This window comes from Falco naumanni, chromosome 13 (assembly GCF_017639655.2).
Source record: "Falco naumanni isolate bFalNau1 chromosome 13, bFalNau1.pat, whole genome shotgun sequence".
Lineage (NCBI taxonomy): Eukaryota > Metazoa > Chordata > Aves > Falconiformes > Falconidae > Falco > Falco naumanni.
The window spans coordinates 29,341,276-29,350,825 of NC_054066.1; the positions used below are offsets into that span (position 1 = coordinate 29,341,276).

Genomic DNA, 9,550 nt, shown 5'->3' on the forward strand with positions numbered 1-9,550 from the left:
TCCTGTCTTCATAAAATTGATGTATTTCCCTGGGAAAAAAAAAAACAAAACCCCACACTTTTTAAAAATGTAAAACAAATGTGTGATGAATTAAATTTCAATCTCCTGTTACTTTAGCTGAAACTGTCAGAAAGTACTAGGTACAAACCCCAAGCTTTTGGCAGGTACCTTTTTGCATTCTTCCTTCCTACCTGTCTCAGGAGCTTGCAGCACAGCTACATGTACCACCTCATGCTTATGGCTGCATTCTGCAAAGACCTCAGAACAGCTTTTTCTATACTTACCATTACCAGTGACATGACTATCGGTGATCCAACTATTTTAAATATTAACATACACTCATGCAGGATTGGTATGAGTGAGAATTTTGTGCAGAACAAGCCTGAGAACAAACCACCTTCCTCCTAACTTGGTCTCATTCAACACACACTTAAACAGGTAACTACCATCAAAAAAACCCCCAAACCTCTTAAGTGCATTCTGAGAATCCTGTTCTCTATGCTTTTACGATATTTATCTGGACCAAAAAATAACTTTTTTTGGTAAAATGAAAGTGAAGAATGTTGAGAATCCTTTCTCTGCTTAATATGAAATAAAATTAAGGAAATACATTTTTTAAATTCACTTCTGTTAGGCTTCTGTGGCTCACCCTGTTCTGGAGCAGTTGCACACTGCCCCACTACACATTTCTGTGCCTCCCGCATTTCTTTACTTTGAATTTACTTCTCTTTGTTTCACTTCTTGCGCAGATCACTGAAGGATCCAGATTTATGTCTTAATCTTCTTTTCCACTTCCCTTCTTCAAATTACTCATTCTCCATTCAGTTGTGACCCAAAATCCCATTGCTTCTCAGCCTGACCCCCAGTCCACTATTTTGTCTCGGCTCATCTCCTGCTCTCCCACCCTCGGTCTCTGTTAACACCCGCTGACCTTTTCCTGACCTGAGTTTGGAACCTCTTAATCAGCTATGACTCCACTGTCTCCATTTCTTTTTACAACTAGGCATTAGCTAATTCCCACCCTTATTCTTTAACATCATCTCTCAAAAATTTTTCCTCCTAAACTTTATTGCCAAATGATCCACACTGTGTTAATTTTTTGCCTCATTCCCTGCAGCTTGCTTCCTATGTGAATCTTGCCCCTACCATCTCTCTCCTTCCAGTGCACCCAAATGTAGCTGCAAAATTTTTTGGGTTTGTGCCCTTCTCTATTGTGGCTTCTCTACTTCCTCCAAAGAACCAGCAAGATTCTGTTTGCTGATTATGCCTTACCCCTTATTTCCTGACTTGCGAAGTACTGCAAAGTAAAGTAATAAAAAAGATTAAATTACACACTAATGCATACACACTCTCCAAATCCCTACTCTTAGCAAGTGTGGTTGCTCATAGGGCAGGAATGACAGCCACCTCCACATGATACCTGTGTTCCCATTCTTTATGTTCCAGCATAGGTGTGGGGAGGAAATATTTAAAGGCAAAGAAAACTCCACAATGAACCCTCTTAGTTTCATCAGGAAAACAGGAAAAAAAGCTTCAGTTTCTATCAAATAAATTTTTTACTATTTGAATTTTTTTTCTAAAAATCAGTTCAGTCTCTGAAAGAAAATATAAAAATGTTTAATTGAAAACCATTTAAATTAAATGTTAGTTTTTAAAAATATTTCTCAGACAAACTCTAGTCAACCCAACTTTTTTGTTGAACAAACTGTTCACATAAAAAAGAAATCTATCCAGAGACAGATTCTCTGAGGATGCATTGTATGATTTTTGCCTTCATATTCATAGGCATGGGAGTCAGGCAGAGATGGAAGTATAGCATATTCTAATCTTCAGACACCCACATTTCATTTGGAATTTGAAACAGACTGGAGGAAAAAGAGGTACAATGTTTGGGTGTCTCTACTGCTGAGCTGTTTCCATCAGCTATACTAACTGCTTCATATATATTTAATCAAGGGAAACAGCTACAGCAGATCCTGTCATGGTACTTCCCAAGGAATTGTTGATTTTAAACTGACTTACAGTTCCTCTTCCACTTTTTTATGCTGTTTAACATACATTATTGGATCAGATGCTTTCCTGAGTTTGTTTATTGCTCGGTGAAGGCATTCGGTTATTGCATGATGTGTCCTCAAGGGCACCGTTAGGTGTTGGTACAGCACAGAGCCAGCTGGAGGGCAATGGGGAGGGGATTCCACATCCTGCAGCACCAGCTGGTTCCACCTCCCATCCAAACAGCCTCTGTCACCCTCCTTCAGCCCCCACAGAATGCTCTGAAAGGAGACAAAGAATGGAAAAGAAACAACTAGCCAGAGACATTACTTGAGAATTAGTTGAAAGTCAAATGTATAGACCAGCAGGCTGATTCAGTAAGTCTGTAGCTAAAATCTTTGACTACTGCCTAGCTGACTTCACTAGCAATTTTGGTAGAATGAATCTGTCTGGAATAGGCTTTTATACATTGCAAGCATTTTTAGGAATTTTGTCCCTCATTTCAACTACGTTTAGCCTTCCAAATAGTCTCCATCAGTCCTCAAGTTTTATCTTCAGCCCCTTCTGAGATGTTTAGAGTAGCATGACAGTCTGCCAAAGTTTAATGTAACACCTAATAAACCCTATGCATAAAACAAATGCCATTTCTTTTTTCTGTTCTTGTCTTAAACATTATTTTAGTCTACTACGCATTCCTTCCCATAATCCATCTTTATTTTTCCCGTAACCATATGTGTGAATAGCATTCTACACTTTTCAGGCATTTCTTCAAGGACAGCAATGTTTCCTAACAGTTTAGTGTAGCTGAGGTGTTCTCTATTGACTGGCATGCTATTTCCTTTTTACAAAACTGAGACATTTCTAGAGGCCAAAGAAGATTTATGTTAAGTTGTACTTTTTAAAGCTCTGTGCCAGTCTCACCATTATCTCTAGCAACACAAAAGGTTCCCAACAATATTTATCACATCCCTGTATTGAATTTGTTAAAACTAGGCCTGTGTAACATTAACTTTCTTTTTAATTTATATTCCCAGCTACTAGTAAATCCTGCCTTACAAGCACTAGAACTATAAATGGTTTCACTTCTTGATTACACTAGTCTCAAATAGAAAAATAAAATATTTTTGACCCCTGAAGATCTGTGTAAAATGTTTTTGCCTACTATTTGCTTTACAAGTCAAGAGTACCTTAGTGATTCTTCCATGAAACTTTCAGGAGGCAAAGAAAATAATTTTGCTGATATGCTTAATAAGTACTGATATGACTTTAAACACATATACATTTTACTACTACACCTGAAAAGAGCGTAGTAGTCCTTGAATGTTGCTTCATACAAGAATAATTTTTCAGGCTGAGCATACAGTGATGAGAATTTCAATTTTTATCACTTATAACAAGTAAGGACCAGCAGAAGAATGAGGACAGTGCTCCACGTCCTGCTACCAGTGCTCAAATCATAAGTTTATATTTTCACAGCCTGGACCCATCTGCTGTAGTTGTTCCATGCACTCATTTGACAGTCATACCACTGAAGGCAGGAGAAAGGCTGCAAAGCATGGACGTTCACAAGCCCACATACATGTTGGAAAGTAGTATTTAGTGATGGAATTAAACATGAATGTGTCTCCCTTAACTTAGCTAGGTATCACTTAAGGAAAGACAGAACAGAACAGAGCAGAACAGAGCAGAGCAGAAGTTGGAAGGGATCTACAACAATCACACAGTCCAACCACTTCAGGGCCGACCAAAACTTGAACCATGACATTAAGGGCATTGTCCGAATGCCTCTAACACACTGACAGGCGTGGGGCATCAATCACCTCTCCAGGAAGCCCTTCCAGGGTTTGACCACCCTCTCAGTAAAGAAATGCTTCCTTACATCCAGTGTAAAAAAGCAATCATTGACCAGCCACTCCACAGTCTCACAGGCAGGTTGGGTGACTGGCAAGCAAGATGCCAGCTGAATGCTCAAATCCATTTGTCCAGGGCCTTGATGCAGCATATGCTAAGCAAAGAGGTCTGACTCCAATGGATCTTTAAAATAAATAAATAAATAAATAAATAAATAAATAAATAAATAAATAAATAAATAAATAAATTCCTGCTCTTCTTTAAACCCCTGGTCAGCCATTCAAGGCAAGGGTTGAGGCTGTGCCAGTGTCCCACTCTAAAGTCACAACAAAGCTTTACAATGACAAGTGACTGACGTGTTGCAAGATGCAGGGGATTGGTTGGTTTGTGTGATTGTTTTATAGTAGGTCACCCTCAGCTTCCTAACCTTTACGCAGCATTCCACTGCATCCAACTTTTGGTTCCAGACATTCATCATCATAAAAAACAACTCCTGGGAGATGCAATTCTGGTATTAGCCATCAGAATTTAGAATCACAGAAAAGTCAAGTTGGGAAGGAACTTCTGCATGTCATCTGGCCCAGTCTTCCTGCTTCCAAACATGCATCTGAACTGATTTTGGCAAAAGCCCAAAGTATGGATTCAATATTCTTCTAAGCTGACAATTTTGAGCTGATAAGAACAATGTTTTCTTTGAAAGAATTGGATTTGCAATTGATTCCTAATATATTTTCTCTGGTTGGTATATTGCTTTATCTGTGACTACTAGGTTCTTTAGTTTCAAGAAATTTCTGTATACATTATACATTAAACTGTTCTTAGTCCTAAATAATTTTAAACTTAATTTGAACCATGAGCTAGTATTTCATGATGAATCGCACATAAATCAACTATACATGTCATTATAAAAGAAATGTAAGACCTTTTGTTCATACTGATTTTCTTTTATGTCTCAAGAATAAAGCAGTCGTAAACCAAAGTTTCATGCATGAAGGATTATTTCCAATAATACTAAAATTATTTGCAATAATACAATAAACTTAATATTATTTTCCTTTACGTGTAAATGCACAAGCACTCCAGAAGCAACCACAATTTTTGTAAAACTCCTCTCTCTTACACACATCCTTAAGGCTTGTTTATATTACAGACTTAAAGAGCCATAACAAATTAGAATTTTTCTCAGCAGGATTTTAAGTCAACATCATTTAAATTAAATGATACAACAACAACAACAAAAAAAGAATCACCACACTTTTTTTAATTAGCACACTGTGCTAATTATAATTTGAAATTCTTATGATGGGAATAGACATTTCAGCTTTATAAGAATCAGCAATAGAAACTTTATTTGGAATTTATTTAAATAATCTATGAATTTTTAAAAAGTATGTCTACAGTTCTGAGACTTCACAGGAAGCGTAAGGTATTTCAGATAAATCTTTTGCTACTTACACACCACTTTTTCAATGGGGAAAAAAAGTTTGTTTCATTTCAAATGTTGGAAATAGATTACTAGAAATATTGGGGCTTAATTACTTTTTTTTATTCCAAACAGACAAAATCTCTATTAAAATGCTTTCTAATCTGAAAATGAGAAGTGCTACAAATAATTTCATTTTTAGTCTCATAAAAGGGACAATAAGCTTTCTTAAACTGTTATTTCTAATAAAAGTAATCCTTTGTAGATGTATTATTCTTGTGTTGTGCTCCACCGGATCCCTTTTACACTGAAGCAGGAATTTGAATAAAGGAGAATGTTCTGTTATACGGTGATCTAGAATATTAGCAAACTAGGTTTTTTCTTCCTGCCTTATATACTCCTTTTTATTAAGATATGCTTGGCTTTTATTAAGTTTAAAGTGGAAGATTTTTCCATAAAGATTTAAGCATAATAAAGAGTATTATTGTCTAGAGACTTTTATAACCTTTACAACATTTTAGAAACAATTAAACAGGCCTTACTTAAAATAAAATCTTTTTTGCTACATTCAGTTGCAAGACTTCTGAGGTCTCAATTTTCAACATCATGACTTTTGCTTTGAGCAATAATTAAAACGGCAAAAACCAATGAGGCAGCCTGTGCTTGCTGCTTGCTGCTTTTTATGTCATTTGTTCCCCTTCTGTTCTTCCAATTGTTAAGGTTATTTTATAGGAAACTGTAGCAGCACAGTACAGCCCATTAATGTCACCAAAGAGATGGCACAAAAAGAAACTTGTGTAGGAGTGGGTGTACGAGCGTGCCTATCTGTGTCCCTCCCCAGCACTGCAACCGTGTCTACATATGGTAACACTACAAAAGCAAAATCTAAAAAGCATTCTTTTAAATTATACATATATCCAAAAGTAAGATTCAGTCTACTGCCAGGCATTAAAGTATAGTGTAAGTATATACAAAGTCATAAAAATCATCAAGGCTCGCTCATTAACCAAGAGATTCATTTGCTGACATTTTGGACTGTTGTGCCACCTTGCCTTCTAAATACAAACCCCTCATCATTTACCTCTGGGAGGTGAAGTATAAGGTTTAGGTGATGAAATGCTTAACAAATTTTGTGAAGTGTTCTGTCAAGAAATACCTGACAAAATTGAAGTTTGGTTACAAACACTCACCTAGGCTGGATCAAAGGCCATTACTTCAAGCAAAACACAAACAGTAAAATCCTGGTCCTACAGAAATCAACAGGAGCAATTTTGTTACTGAGTCCATAGGAGCTAGGATTATATACTAAGTAGTTTGGCACATGGGCCTCTGGCACTAAATTCACAAAAATACTCCCCCCACATCCCTCCACCCTGTAACCCTTCCCTCCTGGTTTGCTCTCAGTGCAGTCAGGACAGTGCTGCTCGTGTGACACCACAGAAGGTTGTTGGTTCTGCTCCCCAGAAACTGCCATTTGTTTGGTTTGGCTACATCTGATTAAAGGACATTAATTTGAGGAAACTTTTCATAAAATTTGATAAAAAGGAAAATAAAAACCATTTGGGTTTTGTCCTTCCCCCATGGAAGTCCACAGCACATCTTGCAGAAGGGCGGTGACAGCAGAAGGAAGCTCCTTACTGCACCAGGAGATTCCATTCAGCTCAGCACAAACCTGCTCGGTGCCAGTTATTCCCCAGGAACTCCCACTGGTGTCAGCTTAAAGGGATGCAAATTGCTGCAAGGAGGGGTTGCGTGGAAGGCAAGCGGGAAGTGCCAGGCTACATTGCATAGACTTGAAAGGTTGCATAGGATTTACATGTATTTTCAATAAAACATATCTATAATTAAAACATGATACTTCATGAGCACCTGTTTGTTATTTAACTGACCTTATTCAACTTTAGAAAGCAGGCCGACTACTCTGGAACCATCTCCTCTCACCGGGTCACAGCTCAAGAATGTATTGCCGTAAATCCATGAAGGTATTTCTTTATGTGTGAGAAAAGGAGAGCCAGACCCCTGGGATGCCCTCGCCATCTTCTCATTTCCTGGTGTGGCGCAGGAACGTGGGCAGATCACCTGTGACGAAGAGATGGCTTTGCAGGACACAGCACTCCCAATACCTGCAGGATCTTAACAGCTGCCTGTTCTGTAACGTACTCTGTGCCATTATCACTCCTGATAGTAAGAGGCTTCAGATTTACCTACTGATGCATAAAATTGTAGGCATTTGATACAACCTAGATCAAGCTTTAAGTACCACTGAGCATTCTTATTTGCGGTCAAGACAGAGGTTTGTTGAGATCTAAATGGGGTTCCTTTGTAAGAGGTCTCAGTGAGATAGTAAGGCAGCCCTGGCTTTTCAGCTCCAGCATGAGCTAAAACAGGGAGAAACCACAGGCTCGGGTTTAGTGCTTCTGGTCCTTCCCTTGAGGTTCAGTAGGGACTGTAAATATATTTATGAGGCCTATGCTAAAGAGTCACTAGATAAAAATGTTTATTTAAAAGGTTTATTAGGGGTACAGGCTCCAAATACTTCACAAAACCTGGTTCTATTTTGGTTTTTCAAACCCCATGGACTGAACAGTTACTTGCACGACTGGTAGATAATGCAGTGTTGAATTCCGGAGTGCCTTAACAAAAAGGCTGTTAACACATGGACCGAGGCACAGCCAGTCCTACTTCTGACTCCTTATTCCTTCAGATTTTGCCTTCAAAACCCACATGACCCAGGCAGCAGAACGCAGGGACATTTCTGTGGGATGTGAGATACTAATTGTCTCAGTTTTAGTGGTAAAGTGGAATTTCCATTTAGCAAAGAAACCTATTGGAAATCACCTAGATGTGCTGTTAGTCAGCTTGGTTCGCCTTCCAGGAAAACCCCAACACAGGGAAAGATTTATTTTTTTCATTTTTTTTTACTGTGGGGGTGGGAGGCGCTGGCCCAGGCTGCCCAGAGCAGCTGTGGGTGCCCCGTCCCTGGCAGGGCTCAAGGCCAGGCTGGACGGGGCTGGGGGCAACCTGGGCTGGGGGGAGGTGGCCCTGCCCGGGGCAGGGGGCTGGAGCTAGGTGGGCTTTAAGGGCCCTGCCGACACAAACCGTTCTGTGATTCTATGATTCTCCATCCACGAGTAGGGGCAAGACATCAGCACAGAGTTGGACCCAGTGCCCAGGAAACACATGCTGACACGGTGCCATCTTCACCAGCAGCAGCACTTGACTCTTCCCCTGTTACCTAGGCCTGTGCAAGTGATCTGAACCCATTTAGTCAATTGTTCAGCACCTGATTTCTGAAGGCAGTTTAGGCAAGATCCTCCTACTGAAACCTGTAAAAAGGGGGGAATAGATCAGCTTGAAAGGATCTGGTTGGACAAGACACGAGAATCAGCACTATAAGTACAATAAACACAGACTAAGGACTTCAAGATTAGGTCACTAAGGTCTGTATATACTCCAAAACATATAAAATATTTCCATTTCATTAGGCATTTAGCATTTTTAACATCCTGTCAGATTAGCTCCTGACCTGATGCACAGCCTAATGATAAAAAATTAAACTTCATATATTTAAAAAGTATTTTTCATTTACATGACTACAAGCAATCTCACAATCTCCTTAGTGGAAGTCTATAAGAAATAAGAAAATTAAGTTATTAAAACTGCCAAAACCTAGACATTTTCAGAATAACATAATAAGGTGTATTACATAGATGCGCAGGCTGTAGAACACTAATCCTCTGCTGTTATTCCTTTAAAAAGGACCAGCCTTCTCTGCCAAGCCTGATGCTTCATGCTTACGGCCCTTAAGTTCCCTAGCCAGATTCCTGACTTGCAGTGCAGTGATGGTGTGGATACGCCTCCCCGTTCTCCGCGGCTCACAGACCTTGGATTGAGGTCCTTAACCTCTTGGCATTGTGTCTGACATCCCATTATAATAAAACACCATTGTAAAGAATAGTATCAGAAGATGAGGTAATGTTATTTACCACGTCCGGAAGGAAGGTTTTCCTGTTTGTGTCTGAAGTATGCTGGAAACATCACCATTTGCGTATGGAAAAACAGTGTCAGGCAAGCACTGCAGACGCAGTTAGTTTGTAGCAAACCTGCCCACACCAAGCCTGCACCGCGGTGTTCGCTAACACAGCCTGGCACCAGCAGCGCAGCGCCTGCTTCTGCTGCTGTCACCGAAGGAGGGGTTGGCAAGAGCTCGCTCTTGCAGGGAAATCCTTGGCCACAGCAGAGGGAGGCCAGTAAGCGCATCGGACTGGATTGCTTAGCGGCTGG

General features: G+C 39.6%; 1 long non-coding RNA gene across 1 annotated transcript; it reads right to left on the bottom strand.

The window, feature by feature from the left end:
- Positions 1–1,654: 1,654 nt before the first annotated feature.
- On the bottom strand, positions 1,655–8,200 carry LOC121097103. The gene is made up of 4 exons (XR_005830783.1): positions 7,156–8,200; positions 6,457–6,513; positions 3,872–4,026; positions 1,655–2,273 (listed from the first exon to the last, which is right to left on the bottom strand). It is a non-coding gene; the product is annotated as an uncharacterized LOC121097103 (long non-coding RNA).
- Between the last annotated feature and the right edge of the window lie 1,350 nt (positions 8,201–9,550).